This window comes from Marmota marmota, unplaced genomic scaffold (genome assembly GCF_001458135.2).
Source record: "Marmota marmota marmota unplaced genomic scaffold, marMar, whole genome shotgun sequence".
NCBI lineage: Eukaryota > Metazoa > Chordata > Mammalia > Rodentia > Sciuridae > Marmota > Marmota marmota.
This window is the reverse complement of record NW_026000026.1, coordinates 32,112,463-32,131,911: the sequence shown is the minus strand read 5'-3', so window position 1 is coordinate 32,131,911 and position 19,449 is coordinate 32,112,463. Positions and strand designations below refer to the sequence as shown.

Below are 19,449 nucleotides of genomic sequence, written 5' to 3'. Positions count from 1 at the left end.
GGATCACTTTTTGGAAATGAGTAACCATGATTATTAATGGCACTCATGAGAGTCTAACAAGAACTCTTGGAGGAACATAGTTCCTCAAAGTAATAATTAGTGTAATAACAACGATTTAACTAAAATATTTTTAAAACAAGAATGGTGTTCAGAAAGTTACTTAAAATAGTAAATGAATAATTTCAAGCATATTTAAAATATTATAGAACAGCTGGGAAGGTCACACCTGTAACAACAAAAGTATAAAGGTTGACAACAAAAGTTTGTTTTGAAAACTCCACATTTCCAATAACTTATTGTTTTATTAGAGAAACCTACAGTTTTGAGGATTAAGATCCCATGCAAATAACAAGTTATCAAACTCATTTCCCCACCAATTTCCTGATCCAGATACAAGTGACAGTCCAGCTTTCTAACCCCAGGCAATAAGAGGGTACAACTAACTTCCCACTAAGTAACAAAGGAATCAACATGTATTTGTTGATATTGATTGAGCACTAACTATGGGAATGTTCTTAGTCAAGCATCAGAAATAGAGTGATGAATACAACATAGAGGTCCTGCCCTTATAGAGGTTATCTTTATAACAGCAGAGACAATGTTGAAGCCAATTAATTGTAATTGTGATAATACTCAAGGAAGTACCAGGTGATATGAAAATGTATAATGGGGTCCTCATATGATCTGTGGGATCAAGAAAGTTAAGAAAGCAACATTTGAGTTAGGGTCAGCATAACATCTCAGGAGATCAACCCAGTGTTGAGCAGGACAGGATGACTAAGGGTGAGGCTGGGAATCATTTCAGTCAGTCTTAATTATAGAGATGTTATAATGAATCCATAACTGAGGGAATATGGCACAGCTATCAAATTCTGTTCATATAAGTCTAAGTACTTGTTGAAACTTCTAAAAGAAGGTCTGGGAAGAATTCCTGGAATCTTTCATCATCAGTGGGGATCAAGTAAGGTAAATTAATCTGAAAGATATTTTACAAGCTTAATCTGTTATACCTGAAGATAACTTACTTAGACAAGGGAACAAATGGAGAGAGGTAGAGGTGTCAAAAATGTTTCTTGTATTTCTGGTTTTCCCAACTGGACTGGTGCTACTCAGTGATGGGAAGAATACCTGGATAGAACCAAGATGGTGAAAGGAGTCACATATTCAGATTTGAGCATGTTACATTTGAGAAAGTCTCAAAAACAGGTGTGCATTGGAGGTAGAAACTTGAAAGTGTCTGATGTAGAAAAGTTACTGAAGACATAGGCACAAAGAAGGTAAATTAGAAACAGAATATGGAGCTAAAAAGAGATGGTCTTAGACTCTTTTCTGAAAGTTTCTAGCATTAAAAGACTTAGCAATATGTTTCTAAGTAGAAATGAGAGAAATAAAAGGAAAAGAAAAAAAAATGGATCTCAGCACCAGAGTTGAGGAAAGATAGACTTAAGTGGAAGTCTAAGCATGTCTCACAATATCAGTGATATTTGTCTTTATAATTATCTACACTTATGCTTTGAATAATGGATGTGACTTTAAGTCAGAAGGCTTTTTTATTTATCTTTTCTTCCTAGGAACTATGATTATGATGAAATCTGTGAGTGAAAAAGTAGGCTTAGTTTATTGTCCAAGATGGTAATCACTAGGTAACTATGACTATTTAAATTAATTAAGCTGCAATAAAATTCAGCTATTCAGTTGAACTAAACATTTTAAATGCTCAGTAGGCACAAGCACCTAGTGTCTACCATCTTAGACAGTACAGACACAGAAACATGTCCAACCTATAGAATAGTTCTATTGGACAGGATCTTCTGAGAGGGTCCTCTGTCAAGGAGAAGCCAGATTTAAGTGAACTTAAAATAAAGCAACATCCCAAATTTCCCAACACTTCATATTTGCCAGGTGTGGAAGTCTGAAGGGAGAAAGGAAGGTGACAAGGATTCTAAAGAAGCTGGAGTGTGGCATTTGCTTCCATCACAGACAACAGAGACAAGGCATGCATGTGCTTCAGAACCAGCTCAAAGGGGAAAAGGCAATAATTACACTGAGGAACTTTTAACTAGGGACCAAAGAATGCAAAGTCTTTAAGTCATGCCATGAAGAGATGAGGATTGTTGACACCCGTGATAGGTGCCCTTTTGATATGCTTGCTTAAAATCAACTAAGCTTTATAATTTTGTATACTTAAGGAATTCATCTCAAATTACCTATTGAAGGTAGCATTTTAATTTTGACCTTTATATTATAAAATCCATAAAACAGCATTTAATAACAGGTGTGAAAGAAATTTATCTTATGCAAAAAAAAATCTATGGGAGATCTGTTTGAATGAGGTTTTTAAATTTAAATTCTAGGCATTTTTTGCAAATCAAAACTACACTGAGATTCCATCTCACTCCAGTCAGAATGGCAATTATCAAGAATGCAAGCAACAATAAATGTTGGCAAGAATGTGAGGGAAAAGGTACACTCATGCATTGCTGTTGGAACTGCAAATTGGTGCAACCACTATGGAAAGCAGTATGGAGATTCCTCAGAAATCTTGGAATGGAACCACCATTTGACCATGTTATCCCACTCCTTGGTTTATACCCAAAGGACTTAAAATTAGCATACTACAGTGACACAATCACATCAATGTTCATAGCAGCTCAATTCACAATTGCTAAACTTTGGAATCAAACTAGGTGTCCTTCAACAGATGAATGGATAAATAAGTTGTGGTATGTATGCACAATGGAATATTGCTCAGTCTTGAAGAAGAATGAAATTACAGCATTGGCTGGTAAATGGGTGGAACTGGAGAATATCATGCTAAGTGAAATAAGCCAATCCCAAAGAACCAAAGGCTAAATGTTCTCTCTGATATGTGGATGCTAATTCACAGTAAGGGTGGGGTCTAGGGAAGAAGAGGGGTACTTTGGACTAGACAGAGGGCAGTGAAGAGACAGGAGAGGTTATGGGGGTAGAAAGGATAGTAGAATGAATCAGACATTATTACCCTATGTGCATCTATGATTACACAACTAGTGTAACTCTATATCATGTAAAACCAGAAGAATGAGAAGTTATACTCCATTTATGTATGATACATCGAAATGCCTTCTACTATCATGTAGAACTAGAACAAAAATAAAAATTAAAACTTAAAAATAAATAAATTCTAGGCATCTTTTTCCACACACTACAACACAATAGGCAATATACTCTCATATAAAGGACAAAAAATATACATATATGTGTACAACAAAAACAAAAAACTGAATGGCCAGAAGGATAGCTTCAAATATTGCAGCTATAGTGTTTTGGAAAACAAATAACTATGAAATTTGGTATCACTGCTCATTAAAGCTATGAAATATGTCCATTTTACCAAAGCCATTTAATAATAAAGCCCCTATTTTTCATCTAAATCATATGTGCAATGCTTTCATCATTTCTCTGAAAGAGATCATAAAGACAACTACTAACACCAAATGGGCCATGCTCTTCGTATTTATTAGCTCATTTAATCATCATGATAATCTTATAAAGTGGATAAAATATAATTATCCCCATTTTCAGAAGAAAATATCACAGAAGGACATTTTAATGAAATCAGCATAATAAAGTAAACAATAACAAGTTTCCATGTCTAAACTAATGGACAAAATAGAAAAATATCTTATTAGTTATTTCATTGTGTAATTAAAACTAGAGATGACATAGAAAATCAATGGAGGAAAAGTTCCAGATGAGCCAGAGTAGTTGAGAAATAAAATTTTTAAGTGTATTTTAAAAGAGAAACTTGCCACTTACCAAAAGAAGAATCTTAGGCATGTCTTATTTAGCCTGACAACCTTGTTTTCCTCAATTGCTAAGGATGGTGATTGTCAGAATTAAATGTGGCATGGTCTGAAAAGTACTGAGAGCCATGCCTAGCCCATGTAGATGTCTTAGGTCAGGTTTCTAGGGAAATTGAGAAATTACTAGAGTGTTATCAGGATGAGCACATGTTGAGGAGTAAAGGACTTAGACCAAGTGAGGCATGAATTGTAACAAAAGCCAAAGCCAACCCCAAGGGCAGCTCTGAAGCTGTCTTGCTTTGAGGCAAGGAGCTGTTGTCCTTTATACCCAGATATCTACCAGTCCTGGATGTAGGCAGTCCCCAGAAAGGTGATACAACCCTGGACATGGAACTCTCTAGATCTGAGGACAGTGATCAGAGAGGTACAAAGTTTAGAGGCATCAGCAGCCAGCAGCTCATTCCCAGCAACCAGGGGACTGAGTGCCTCAGACCTGCAGAGGGGACTCTGTGTGACACACCACAGTATCCGCTACACTGCAAATTTGTTAATAACTCCTGGTGGCCACACATAGAATATAGTCAAGCTGGGCACACAGCTTGGACTTCTTCCATTGGACTTCTTCAGGTAGGGAAGAATGACAGGAGAGGGAAGACGAGAGGACAATGTTAAAGGTGGAAGAAGTCCAAGCTCTGGTGCCAAGCTTGACTATATTCTATGTATGATTTTTCTAAAGGTTTGTCTTCATAAGAACACCCACAGAGTGCACCTATGTTCTGTAGGAGGGGAGAGAAGCCCCTTGTCTTTCATCAGGCTGTGACTATTGAGGGGGATGCTAACATGCCTAGACAAACTGGCCCTGGGAGTTAATCAGTACCTCATGGTGCAATCAAGGCAGCGGCCTGCCCCAATGGTGGGGGCTGGGAAAACAGGACATGATACATGCAAGAAGCTTGAATGGAAGAGCTTACCGTATGAATTGCTCACAGGGTCCTTAATGCCTCAGTGCTCATGGAGGACCACAGAAGTCACAGAGACCCAGAACCCTCCCTGGGGTTTTGCATCTAAGCACTAACTATTCTTGAGAGCATGCAAGGTGGAATTGAGCCCTCAAGGAATTTTTTCATGATTTCTGGCATCCTGGAGTTCTGTGGACAATCTTTCTGTTCAGGATGGAAGCAGACCCCTGGGAAGCAGCACCTGCCCAGAGAAGGGAAATGCTGGAGGAAGTCCCTAGCAGAGCACACAGGTTGACAGCTGGCTTATTACATGCACATGCTCTGTTCTCTTTCCAAACAAACAGCAGGGCTAGGAAGGACAAGTCACTTCAAGGATTTTAAAAGCACAGTGATGGAAATAAAGAATGGTGAGTTCACCTAAAACTCCTAACACACTCCATGATTTAAGCACATGATTTTGCCTTTGGGCATTTTGCTTTTATTTTTCCCCATCCAGGAACATTTTCCCCCTTCTTTTCATGAAAGTTCTGTTCATCTTCTAAGGCCTGGTGAAGAGCTTCACTTCTCCAACTCCCCTTGCCTACACCTGCCTTTCTCTTCTGAAAAAAAATCTCTTATTATATTCGTGGCCAGAGTCATCGTTACAAACACAGCTGACGTTTGTTAAGTGCTAAACATGGGCCTACACTGCGCTAAATGCTTTGCATGGATTATCTCACTTAATCCTCATGTCTACTGACTTGAGGCTGTCATTTTATTAACCCCCTGCTATGATTTGGATGTGGTTTGTCCCCCAAGGGTTCATGGGCTGGAAGCTTGATCCACGTTGTGGCAATGTTAACAGGTGATGGGACCTTTAAGAGGTGGGGTCTAAAGTCATAGAGCACACAGGACTCAAAAGGGATTAACATAGTTCTCATGGGACCCTTGGTTAGTTCTCTTGAGAGTTTCCTTAAAAAAAGGACAAGCACGGCTACTCTCCAACCCCTTTGGCTGCCTGTCACATGATGTACTCTCTTTTATATATAACTCCCACCTTTGTGATGCCATCTGTCATGAGGAGCTCACCAGAGCCGAGTTCATGCCACTATCATGTCTTGGAAACTCCAGAACTATGATTTAAATAAACTTCTCTTCCTTATAAAATTGTCCAGTCTCAAGTTCTTCATTTTAGGAGAAAAAAAAAAAGGCAATCTCATATTACATATAAGGAATCAATTATTGGCCCTAGTTCTATTTCTTCTATGTGTCCACACGTTGGCCATACAATCTCCTCCTATTAGAGTGTGCTTCCTGCAGCTGTCTGTTGTCTGTAGCCTCAGTCATGTGACTTGCTTTGACCAAGAGAATAGTTCACAGCCTTATGTCAGCAGAATTTGAAATGGATTTGCACCAAGAGTCTTTATCTTATGCTTCCACCATTGCCATGAAAAGTATGCTCTTCCAGACCACTAATCTAAAAGGAGTACTGAAATGGTAACTGTCTAGCTGACAGTCAGTGGTCAGGCCAATTAGAAATGAAACTGGAAGCATAATCGCCCAACCTAAACTGACTGACTCTTGCATAATCACATGAGCAAGAATAAATCAATTCTTTTAAGTGACTGAGTTTGGGGGTAGTTTGTTACTCAGTGACAACTGACTGATAACCAAAAATGAGAGGTTAAGTTATTGGTCAAGGGTTCTCACATGTAGTAAAACACAGATTGGTCTCAACTCACCCCCCACCTTTTTAACAACTATGACTTCCATCATCAGCCTCTCCTCTTCTTCCTCCTCTTTCTTCCTCTTCCATATCCAATTGCATTTACTGAATACATAGTATTTTACAAGCATCCTGAGAAGGGACATTCATGTACCATCTTATTTATTCCATCAGCAATCCTCTGATGCAAGTACTGTTACTGAGCACATCAGTAAATGGTTACTCCTGATCACATAGCTTTTAATGCCTGAGCCTCTATTCATTTTAGATTTGCCTTATCTCAAGAGTTTCCCATATTGCCATTACCTATTTCTACATTGCTATATTTTGAGAGAAACCATAACCATTATTAGAGAAATGTTAATGATTGGTTATTGTAAGAACTTCTTCATTCCCAAAATTTTCCAGGAGGTCACCTCAAACCCCATGATGATCACTTCTGAAAGCTTTTGTCTTGTTTTTGAACAGTTTTAGGAATATTAAATTCACTTTGTAGGTATCTTGGATTTCATTATTTTAGAAATAAGAAATCTGGAGATTAGAGAAATAAGTTTATGCCCAGAAATCAGGAGTATATTCAAAGCCATAATCCTGAATGATTAACAACTTCATCTTTCTTAAAGACGGAGAGAAAGCCCAATGCATAGAGCAGAAATGACAATTTGGTGTCTATCTTCTCCCTAGACAGACTTTAACCAGAATTCCTATTTTCAGCCTTACTCTTTCTCTTGTATCCAGGGGTACCTGAGGGCAGGGCTAGCTTCATGGGTGTATTACCTGTATAGTCATGTTATATCTTACATTTATAAAGACCCTGTGCTTGGCTTAAAGCTGTGCTCACTATCTTTAAATGCTTACTAATTTCAAACCAGAAGACTGCTATTGCATTTTGTACTGAATACCATAAACTAAGTAGGCAGTACTGTGGATGCATCTTGTGCCACCAATTGCATAGATTTGTTGGGGTGGGGGGGGGGGGTCTTTAATAACATTGAGTTGGGACTCAGCTCTGCTGGTTAACATCTACAAAGGGTCTCAAATCTAAGGAGAAGGATGCAAAGCCCAATATTGAGGAATGTGAAGCATGCTCATGAGTCAAACAGATGCAGTGGTCCCGTTCATGCAAATCCAGCCTCACTAAGGTGAGGTTAAAAGCAGAATTGGTGGAAAATCTAAGAAGCAAAGAGCCTGCTTAGAGAACACATTTCCCCTCTTTTGCATGATGCAATGCCTTTAAAGAATGGAAAGGGGTAGATGTCAAAATGTTGACAGTGGGTGTTAGCCATTTGCTGAAAGTGATCCTTCTTCATTTGGATAGTTCCCTCTCTCATGATGCTGTGATGCTCCACACCAGTCCTTCTTCTCATGAAGACACTCAAATCCTTAAAACATCTGACCTACCCAAGAAGTCACTTTGAGTAAATGACCCTATTTTGACCCTGAGGATAACACAGATAAATACAGGAGCTATTTTAATAAAAACAAATCATAATTATAAAATAGCTCCTTCTACTTTTTCTATCTTCATAAATAGTAGAGTTACCACACAGCCTTATAATTAAAAAAAAACAGGGCAGGTAAGACCCATATATAATGCCAATCTTAAGATCACAGTGGTATGAGCAAGCTAAATGCTTATATTTAAACTACTAAAAAAAAAAAGAGAGAAAATCAATAGGAATACATGGTGGTTGTGAAAAAAAAGTGACTTTTTTACCTCATGAGATAGAAAAGTCTAAAACCTCTATAAAGGCAAACTAATAGGAAGCTATAAATGAATTGTGTTGCCACATAGAGTCATCTGAAAAAAGTTTTATTAAAAATGCCTCCAAAGTATATTGCATTTTATATTATACCAGGTGGAGCTAAGATGAGGGAGGGAGTTTATAGAGGAACTGTTGAACACGATTTTATTAGAATGGTTGTTCCCTTGATTATAATAAGGAGAGAAATAGAACTTATTGGTTTGGTTATTTGAAACACGCACATGCACGCTTTCTCACACAACTCCACCTCTGAGCAGGGTGAAAGTTCCTTTCTTCAGCTGGGAGGGAGCTTGAAAAGGTTTTATTACTATTGCAGGAAACCCTGTTGAAGGATCATCTTTTATGAAATGCTCTCATTGTGAAGAAGCATTCTCATGTTCTGCTGAGATGGTGGCAAATTCTGCTTAAACCTAGGAAACTGTTCCTAACACAGAGAAAGACCAACCTTCAGCCCTCAAGCTATCTAAAAATCAGATAGAGGTAGATAAGACATTTTCAAATGTCAAGGTTATTTGCCAAGTACAACATGGGAAGAGGGAGAAGAAAAAAAAGGCATATTCTTTCATGCTTTATTCCTTAAGGTGGACATCTAAAACATGTATCGATTTAAGGCTCGGAAATTAAAGTTATGATATCAATAACATAGTTAACCACATGTGAGAAAGAAAGAGGATTGTGTCTTGGAATACAGGAGTCTTCCTGTGTAAATCCCATTAGGACCAATAGGGAGTTATTCATGCATCCAAATCCCTCCCGTCTTCCCCTCCCCACCCCCAGACATAGACACCCTTGTTCTGAATGATCCGTGTGTTTATCTATTTCACATAAATCAGGAATTTAATAAAAAAAAATCCACCAACATGGCCATTTGAAACATGAATCATGAGTGCTGTATGTATAAATCACATAGTCCTTAAAAGCATTTATGATATAGCCCCTTTCATGCAAACTCCCGGAATGGTTTCGGAGAGCTAAATCAGAGAGAAAAAGGAAAATGTAGTAAATGAAATAGAAAACCAATGGTTAGCCACACGAATGAGCAGAATGTCTAAGATGTCACTCACCTCTGAATGGATTCCTTGGAAATGTTAACTGAGACAGAATTTTCAAGGGTCTATCAAACTCAGTAGGGCAACTGAATGTTTGCAATCAAACCTATATTTGAGAAATTTTTGTGAAAAAAATCCTCTAACAAGAAAGACAGCAGAAAGGGTTCAAAAAATAAATAAAAATAAAATGATTCAGTAAAGGAGGATTAAATATATTTACCTGATAGTACTGATGTGTTGTACAGAATGCTTATTATTTATGATCCAGCTAATTTCATATCTTCCTTTCTAAAATTATGTTCTTTTCTCTGAAAAATTATTTTTTTAAGTATTTCACTCCCTTTTCCAGAAAGAAAGTTGATTATAATCTGAAAATGACATTTTAGTTGCTTTCTCTAAATTTCAAATATGTTTCTTAACCTTTTATCCTCCTACATTGATAATTATGTGTGTATTTTGCTGGATTATTAGGAAAATTTCTTATCTTATTGGATGAGAATAAAGTACTTCCCATCTTTGATTCCTCTCAAAAAAAAATATGGGTGTGTGTTTATTTACTTTTCATCTCCTCTCTACCTGATTCATTTATTGCCTCAAGCGTTTACTCATTTTTAACTGATTTTGTGTTCTATGCTTTCCTATTTATTTTGTATCTTCCTCATTTGACTAAGAGTTTCCTGAGCAAAGAGATTTTTGTCTATCTCACATTATTATAGTACCTAAGAAAAGTTCCTGCATTGTAGCTGCAAAATATATATTTATTGAATAACTAATGGATCAAGTAGGATGAATCAATAGTTAAGCAGCAGATCCCACTGATCAAGGTCCATCTCTGTCTGAATGCATCTAATTCATTCCTAAATTCATTTAATTTAGGAATGGAAGATGTTCTTCATAATGGATACTGTGTGCAGCCTTCAGCCTCAGCTTCTTCAGGGATGGATTCCATAGGCCCTTCCCTGCCCGGTGACCCAGTGATGGATCTGTGGAAGTAACCAACGGAGAACAGCAGGGAAGGACCATTTTACTTTCAGAGTGCCCCATGGACTTGGCCAAAATTGCTGAGGGACCTGTATCACAGTTCAACTCCCCATGCGCCCACACATGCTATGTAATAAACATCCCTGCATGCTAAACCAAAGAATCCAAGCTGGAAAAAAAAATAAAAAATATTAAAAAGGCAAAAATCAGGGACAAAAATGACCCAAGTTACTTCTTTCAGTCATTAAGTCACATGTTCTCACCTTTTGTCTCTCCTACCACCAGCCAGTTATGAGGACAAAGCAAACATGAGAAGAGATACAATAGAGAATAAATATTTCAGGAAGCAGATGGTAGATCTGAATTAAGAATATGCAGAGTGTGTTCTGAGGCTTCAGGCTGCCAGGTTCAAGGTTAGAGAAATTGGCCTTTGGAGTAAATTACCCGTCTCCCTCATTCTGCCTTGTCCATAGAACTTGATAGAAGACCTCATCTTGGAAACACGCACGAATGTCTGGCCTCATCAGAGAAACAGGGGCCTCATATGAGGGTCAAATGCTGCACCTGCCCTCATATATCCTCGGGCTCTCCTTCCAGTTCCTGGGGCCTCAGTTTACCCACCTGTACATATTTCCTACATTACTTCAAAGAGAAGCTGGGAGACTTAATTAGTGTTTGTCAATTACATTTTATATGAAAGGAATCATGTGCAGTAAGTTCAAAGTAGTCTTGGCCCTGTTGTTTCTTTCATGTGTGCTTAAAAGATTTTTCAACCTTGATAAGAACTTTGGAAAAAAAAAAAATACACCACTTGTTCACGTGTTTCCATCTGGATCCTCACCTTAGGAGGCTGTCAGCATTTTCTTTTTCTTTGGATGTCACAGGAACATGGATTAAATGAATCAAGCAGCTATTTCCATGAATCACACCACCATTTGCTAGGTGGTCAAGGTTTCAAGTGTAAGAATCATTCCAATGTCCTCCCACTTTATCACGGCTGCGCCTGTCACACACAAGCACAACGATGGATCACTAATTCCTTCTCCTGCTGCAGTTTTTATTTTTGTCCCCTCTCTAGATCTTCTGGCTATGACTTCATACAGGTCCTTGGCACTCCATCTGCTATGGAAAAATTCAGGTGATTGCACCCACAACCATGAAGGCACATTTCTTCAAACATATGTTGTGGTTGTTATTGTTTGTATCTATCTCATGCTCAAGTCCTAGATGGGATTTCCATTCTTTAATCCAAAATCCAAAATTTTAGGAAGCCATTTAATTTCCTTCATAATACAATCCTTGTCTACACCCTCAGTCTTATCACCTACCCCTCTCTCCATGGAACACACACATAGTTTTGCTTTTAGTTCTCTAAAGTTCTTCAAATGTCATCACTATGGCTATGGACATGGTATATGAGCCCTTCCTCATCAACCAAGTTTTGAGTTACACTTGTTTCATCAACTTATCCTCCCCCTGATCCAATAAACACCCCAACTTTCCTAAGTTATACTCATTTGTACCATATCTAACTGAAAAAAATCATTTTTTATCTAACTTACCACTGGTCTGTGAATTCCTTAAGGAAAAGATGACATCTTTTATCTCTGTATCTCCAGAGTTCCCAGTAAGCTGGAGATGCTAAGTACAAACTTGTAGGATAAGTGTAAATGACTAAACAAGAAAAGGAAAATGCATTCTGGCAATTCAAAAAAAATTCATAAGCCAGACATGGAGGTGCATTTCTGTAATCCTAACAGCTCAGGAGGCTGAGGCAGGAGGTTCACAAGTTTTAGAGCAGTCTTAGCAACTCAGGAAGACCCTAAGCAACTTAGCAAGACCCTGTCTCAAAATAGAAAACATAAAAAGGGCTGGCTGGGGATGTGGCTCAATGGTTAAATGCCCCTGAGTTCAATCCCTGGTACAAGAAAAATAAATAAATAAATTAATTAATTAATTAATTAATTAATTTCAGAAGCATCCACTTTTCTAACCAAAAATGAATAAGCAAGCCAAGCAAGGGGCCTGTTGGTTTGTTTGTGATTCAGCAATTCCACAGCAGTTGAGACAGAACAGGATGAGGGGCCTACTGATTATTTTAATTGAAAGAGTATAAGATATAAATTCTTACAAAATGTTCCTACAAAAAGATGGCAGAAAGGCCAATTGGTTAGTCTGATCAAGGAGGGAATTAATGTCAATCTACAAAATAAAGGGAAAGCAGGGCCCAATCTCCAAGGAATGATGAGAGACACAGCCTAGATGATAGTTGTACTATAGGTCTGGGGTCTCCAAACCTGGCTGATGAGGGGAATCACTTAGGAAACAACTTGAAACTGTAGATTTTGGGACTCCATTTTTGATATAAAGAATCAAAAACTCCAGGGTGGTCATTAAGGAATCTGTATTATAAAAAGTGTTTCCAGATGATTGTATAAATGAGCTGGATTTAGGAAACACTGACTTATGATTCATTCGTTCATTTGTTTATTCAAAAATGTTCTCGTTCCCTGGTTGTTTACCTGCATAGTTACATGTTGAATGAACAGTGATGATAAGGGAAGAGAAAGAAGGTGTATAAAAAGAAAGAAAAACAGGTCCTGCATCTTCTTTTCTTTCCCAGTGCTTCATTTCTTCTAGGTCTGTCACTCAAGTAACTGCTGACTTTCTTTTCTTTTTGTTTTTTTACCCTTCTTCTATTTCTTAAGGCAGAGGTGCTCCCAAACCACCAACCTCCCCTTTCTATTTTCCCTGAAGAGTGGCGTGAAGATCAATACACCTTTTCCAGGTGTCAGAATCTTCCACAGGAAACTATTCACAAACCTATGAGCAATTATATTCCCCCAGCCTTTTTTTCCCTTCCTTCCCTCGCCCCAGGCTGACATTGAGGATCTGCATTCAGAGTGCTCTGAGGGAGGAGAAGGATTCTGACTTCTGGCAAAGGAAGCCTTAAATTACGGAGAATAAATAACCACTTAGCAAGCTGGTCCTGAGAGGGTGCCAGCCTTTGCTTTAGACGTTTAGAAATGAATGGGATCATACAATGTATGGGAAGGTCAACCTAAAGGTAGCGAATCTGAAGGAAAGAGGAAGCGGGCTTTTCAAATCACTGAGAAACTTCATAGAATAGTGTCCACTCAGCAAGACTTACACTTGGTATGGTTTTCACTTGTGGCCCTTTGCTAGAGTTTACTTCTTCCTAACTTCTGAGTGGTATCCCAGTATGAGGTTTTACATAACTGATCACCTACATTCTTGTTTTTCACTATAAAACCTGCCAAAGAGAATAGAGGGATGCACCAGAAGCAGAACTATGGCATTATGAACTTGTACCCAAGAGACACTCTAGGGAACAACCAGCCCCACCTTCCAAAACATCACTGTCAAGTTTCTGGTTCCCTTTTTAAATGACAGGTGCACAATACAGCTTGCCTGCTTGCTTGCTTTTTTTTTTTTTTTTGGTACAGGGATTAAACTCAAGGTTACTCCAAAATTGAGCCACATCCCCAGCCCTTTTTTATTTTGAGACAAGATCTCGCTAATTTGCTAAGGATGGCCTAGAATTTGCAATCTTCCTGCCTCATCCTCTGGAGTCTCTGGGATTACAGGTGTGCACCCCGCCACACCCGGCTATAGCATAGTGTTTTAAAATAGCTAATAGTAACAATATTTCTATTTGAATAAGAATAATTAAACCTTATTTTAGGATTTTCCCAGGGAAGAAGGTTGGTGTTGAATTGACAGAATCCACTCCATTTCCAGAGAGCTAAGAGGATCACAGATGTTAAATAACTTGCCCCAGTTCACATGGTCTGTTAGAAGTGGTATCCATACAAAAATGCCCAAAAGATGCCCAATTCAGTAGAGGGTGTTCAGCTTCTATGTGAGCCAGCATGTGAGAAAATATCAGTAGCCAAAATTCATTCCTAATCCCTTAGATTTGCAGATTCCTATGAATATCCTCACTGTTCTGATTTTGTAATAATCCGGATAGGCTAAATTTTCCCTATATCAAGATCATGCATGGGTCCCCATACTTAGTTCTCTCACTAGGTCTGGTTTTATAAATGCTGGTGATAAACCAGAAGGGAAAAAAAAAAAGATTTTCAAATTCCACTGAAGTTAAACCTTTTCGTGTTAAGAGTTATCTTGGCAACATGTGGCTTATAAGCAAACAGTGTCTACTGCAGAAAGCAGGCCTAGGCAACCCATGGAAGGGAGCTCTAAAGAGTCCAGGGACACCAACTAGCTCACATAAAATATTTTGTAAGAAAAGGAATCATAACTATGTAGATTCAGCTTTCCAGGTATAGTGCCACCTCCCAGTTCTGTCATCTAAGTTCTAGGAGGAAAACCTGATGGAAGAGAGAAAGATTAAAGAAAATTTTCTGAAGATGGTGTGTTTGAGTTTCCTTTGAGTCCTAGGCGTTTAGGAAAATAATTAGGAAAATGAGGCAACATCAAATCGTGTTCAAAATGACTGCTTTAGACAAAAACATACATTTCTAAATTTAGCCATGTGCATCTCAAAAGCGCCTTGATAACCCCAATTTTATGATCACTAATTCCAGTTAACTAACCCTAATGAAATAAGCAGTTAAATGATGAATTTACCTTGATATTCTTAGCACCCAATTGTTCAGTCTTCACCTTCATAAGTTAATAGATTTACCATCAGCCTTAAAAACGAATGAATCCAAGGAAGAAGTAGATCTGGTATATATGACGGGCCAGCTCTGTAACTGGGGCTTTCCCAGGAAATAAGATTCAGTTGTGTAACCATGTCTTTAAGTTGTCTAACTCCACTGTCATGCAATGGGATGTGAATGTCTCTATTGATTTGCTTTTAGATTCTCAACTCACAGTTACATGATCTAGTTTAAGGGTTCTGTGCCTCAGTTTCCTTAATATAAAGTGTGAATAATAATGAGACCCACTTTTTGGATTATACTGAGGATTAAATGTGTTAGTACAAGCGAAAATGCTTAGGATATCTTGCACAAAGTGAATTCTTAATACTTATAAGATCTTTATAGTCTTCTTAATGTTAAGGAAACTGAAATTCAGAGTTGAGAACTTGTTCAAAACTTCAGTAAGTGGCAAATGTCTTTGTGGGGCTGGAGAATGGGAGGATCTCTCTTTTTCAATTCACAGAATTATTTATTTATACTTAGGTCTATAAAAATGACATCGTTAATAATATTATATAAAATATGAAAATACATGAAAAAAAATTATCCTACTGTAACCTTACTCTAATTTGCAATGTTTCCTTGTGGTCTTTCTCTCTTATACATCATTTTGCAAAGATGTAAACTTAGTACCCAATCTTGTATTTGCCATTTTATTTAGCACTAGATCAAGATCCTTTCTGCATTATAGCCATAGCCATTATTTTTCAAGGCTGAAATTCATTGTGTCTGGTGACCATCACTTGGGGGGTTAGTAAACCATTACCTTGCCCACCCTCCCAGTACTTCTAATTTAAAATAATTTCCTAGAAAAGGAAAATGAGATTTGTCTTGAAGGGTGCAAGCTAGTGCCAAAAGCAGCATTGAAATCTGCTCTGACTCTCAATTCTTCTAACTTCCCTCTTAGAATATTTTGAAAACATCCCCCCCCCATGTTCACCAAACTAAGTCAAGGCAAATGCCACACAAGAAGATCAGGTGTGCACCTAAATGCTTGAAAAGTGTCTAGTATATCTACTTTTTCCCCCTTGGTGTTTTTTGTTTTGTTTTCTATTTGATATTCTCAAGAGGCAAATACAGACTTAAACAGTGCTTAATGCTAACATATTGTGTAGCAGACAATGTGGAAGGTGGTGTTACCTATTAAGATTCCAGAATAATCCCTCACCTGCTACTTGGTTTGTCTGAGAACATGAGTTGAAGCTTTGAGGAACTACAGGGGCCACAAAATAAATAAATAAATAAATAACCATTAGTAGATGTCACTTCAAATTTCTCTGAATGTCTTAGGCCTGCAAATAAACCACATTTTAGTAAAGTTTTAGAGTAGGCTTTGGAAGGCATCCGTGAGAAAGAGGAAAAAACACATGAGTCAGGGAAGTTGGATTTTACCAAAAAAAATAGTTCTTTGTCTCTATTTGACTCCGTGGTTATTCATTTTTCCTCATTTTCCCACAAAATGATCACAGCAATACCTGTGTTGTGCCTTGCTGCCCCTGGCTGGGGCCTATCCTGCAGGAATCAATATGGGTTTTAAACCCCTTTTGCCTCCTCATGAAGGAGCACCCTGACTATATGCTCAGCCTCATCTGGCACAAGCACTCACTTCCAGTCTAGACGCAGCCTAAGAGAGGGGCTAATGCTAGGTTTCACCAGACTGAGCCTTGCATTTGTCATGGCTCTGCCCACGGTGATTCCTTTGATCTTGATCCTAGCAAACCACAGTCATCGACAAAGGTAGAATGGATTTCTGCTTCTGAAAAGCTTTGATGGAAATTCCCTTCCCTCCTGGTTCCCTCCCCAGCCCCTTTCTGCTCCTTTCGATTTACCTCCAACATTTAGCCCTAAATCCAGCTGTAAATCCCGCATGAGAGAGGCTGCTGAGCCAGTGTGAGTCACGTGTCACCTTGTTTTGGATACCCAAGGGCCATAGCTGACCCATTTGAGAAAGTACGCGGTCATCTTTACTTAGTCAGGCATCTTAATCATAGATTCCAGGCTCAGCATTCTTCATTTAATTTTCTCTGAGAATGGGCTGGACTGTGATCTGATCCTCAGAGAGGGGCAATCATTTCTAAAGGGCAGATTGTTAGAAAAGTTTGCAATTAACAACAACAACAACAAATATATGCAGGCTCTTTGTGGTTATGGCGAAGGAATGTGCCGGCCATGTATGCTACTGTCATCTCAGGGCTGTCTTCTAAAAACAAGACCTATTCCCTGCCCTCTTTATAAAATCATGTTCTTTTTGTTTCCTGTGGGAAGACAGAAAGTAACTTGAAAAGGTTTCCTTGATTCATAGGTTTTAGGTGAGGGATGATTACCCTGGTAAATATGGATAAATCCATTGAAATCGTAGCATTTTGGAGGTGAGGTCTAGCCCTCTCATTTGCATCAAAACCCTACAAAGGGAAGAAGCTTGCAGAAGGTACAAGTGTGTTCAGAACAGAATCTACCTGAACTTAATACTTAAGGTTCCCCGGCTGGCACAGATGTGTAAGCCAAAGGACCAAGCCTGTAGCAAAGATTCCCCAGGCAGGGAAAGCCTTAACCTCTTCATCCCAGTCCTGTAATTTTAGTTCATAAAGGTAGCTTTAAGGTTAGTTTTTCAGTGTCCTTTCCTGTGGAGCATTGTGTTAGCTAAATCTTTAATTCAAATATAGAGTTCAAGTTTCTCAAGACTCACCTAACAAGATGCATATTTACCTCTCTTCCCTCACATACACAGTTGAGAACCACCTGCCTCCCCTCTTTCCCAAAGCAAGAATGGGTATGTTGTGTTCAATATCCTCATTTCAGGAAAAAATAAAGATATCACAGTCTTCCCTTTGGGGCATTTTTTCCCCCTTCTGCAAAGAGAGAAATAAACTTGCTTCGAGATCAAAATGTTTGCCAGAGAAGAAATTTAAGGGATTGATGGCAGATGGCTTTCTTTGGAGGGAGAAAGTCTGTGGCATGGACTGCTTTTCTCAGAGCAGGCAATCAACAGAGCAGGGCAGAGAGAAGCTGGGCAAGGCAGGGTTTGACAGGTGCCTGGCTTTGGCTCCCACCAGCCAGGGCCATCATCAGCTCTACTCTCTTGGCTCTCTGGAACAACAAGTTGAGAGCCAACCGCTTTTGTGAACTTGGCTCTGAAATTAGCAGGCCTCTCTGCTCTATTATACCAAGGCATCCCCAGCAGAGAGCAAGTCAGCTCCTGGCTGAAACCTTCCACAGCTCAGCCTAAAAGTTTGTTGAGGAAGGAATGATGCAGCAGCAACTAGGGAGAGTTCAGGTAAAAGAGAAAGAAAAGATCATCTTGCCATTGGGCATGGTGACACAACACCTATAATCTCAGCAGCTCAGGAAACTGAAGCAGGAGGATCACAGGTTCAAAGCCAGCCTCAGCAGATTAGTGAGATATAAGTAACCTAGTGAGACCCTGTCTCAAAATTAACAAAAAAAAAAAAAAAAGAAAAAGAAAAAGAAAGGAAAAATTAAAAAGGAGCTGGGGATATTTCTCAGTGGTTAAGCACCCTCAGGTTCAATCCCTAGTGCCTAAATAAATAAAGATCACCTTGTCACTTAATGCAGGGTATAAAAAAAAAAAAAAGACATTATCCTCATACCTGTCAAAGAGAGGCATCTCAGAACTATCAATGTCGAAGGCCCAGGGATCCACTCTCTCCTGTACCCACTATGCAGCTAGTAAATCAACAGGGGAAAGGCCATTCATCAGCCCAGTGTCAACATCATCTCCTACTTGGCCACTGTTTTGCATTGATCAGCATCCATGATTCCATATCATGCCTCTTGCTTGTTAATTGCTTCTGTTTTCCTGAATATTCTTCCAAGAATTGTTCCTAGTGTTTATATTTTTGAACTACTGATTTATTGTTGCTTTTCCCCAGTTCCTCCACTGTAATCAGATTCCTGGGGTGGGGGTGGGGGTCAATGTTCCTGTGGAACAGAATGAAAAGTGACTGGATCTTGGACCTTGACGCTCCCCATCCCACTCCCCATTAACCTTGGTGAAGAGACCATAATCCTAACTGGAGCATAAATATCATCAGTGCCTATGAAAGAGCTGTTTCCTCTTCCTTCAGAGAGCACAGTGCTGAGATTTTGGGTGTCAAAGTTACCCATCAATCAGAATGGCCACAATGCAAATTCTATTTGTATTTTACACAGGATATCCACTTCAGAACTTTACCTGCACAAGGCCTTGTAGTTGTAGTATGACACTCTTACAAGAGTCCTACTAAATTAATTTATTAAAGCATTGCTAGTTTTCTTGATTTTTTGCAAATTCATCCATCAGCACTGTTTTCCCCTCAGAAAACTCTTTAAACAATAGCTTATTTGCAAGAGAAAATCTGATCACTGATAGAGGAAGTTTATGTCCTATGAAGAAGAGTTAAGCAAACGAATTTGTTTAGTTTCTCCCTCTTTTGAGACCTTCTTTCTTTCATGCTTATCTCTTTAGGGTTTTTTTGTTTATTTCACAAAACATACAGATATTATGGTTTCTTTT

The 19,449-nt window shown here is 38.7% G+C and overlaps 1 long non-coding RNA gene and 1 other non-coding gene across 2 annotated transcripts; one reads left to right on the top strand and one right to left on the bottom strand.

Moving 5' to 3' along the window:
- Positions 1 to 3,013: 3,013 nt before the first annotated feature.
- Positions 3,014 to 18,809, bottom strand: LOC125619044. Its single transcript, XR_007350516.1, has 3 exons — positions 18,800 to 18,809; positions 16,533 to 16,541; positions 3,014 to 3,145 (listed from the first exon to the last, which is right to left on the bottom strand). It is a non-coding gene; the product is annotated as an uncharacterized LOC125619044 (long non-coding RNA).
- On the top strand, positions 14,196 to 14,327 carry LOC125619222. Its single transcript, XR_007350724.1, has one exon. It is a non-coding gene; the product is annotated as a small nucleolar RNA SNORA72 (small nucleolar RNA).
- Positions 18,810 to 19,449: the final 640 nt, after the last annotated feature.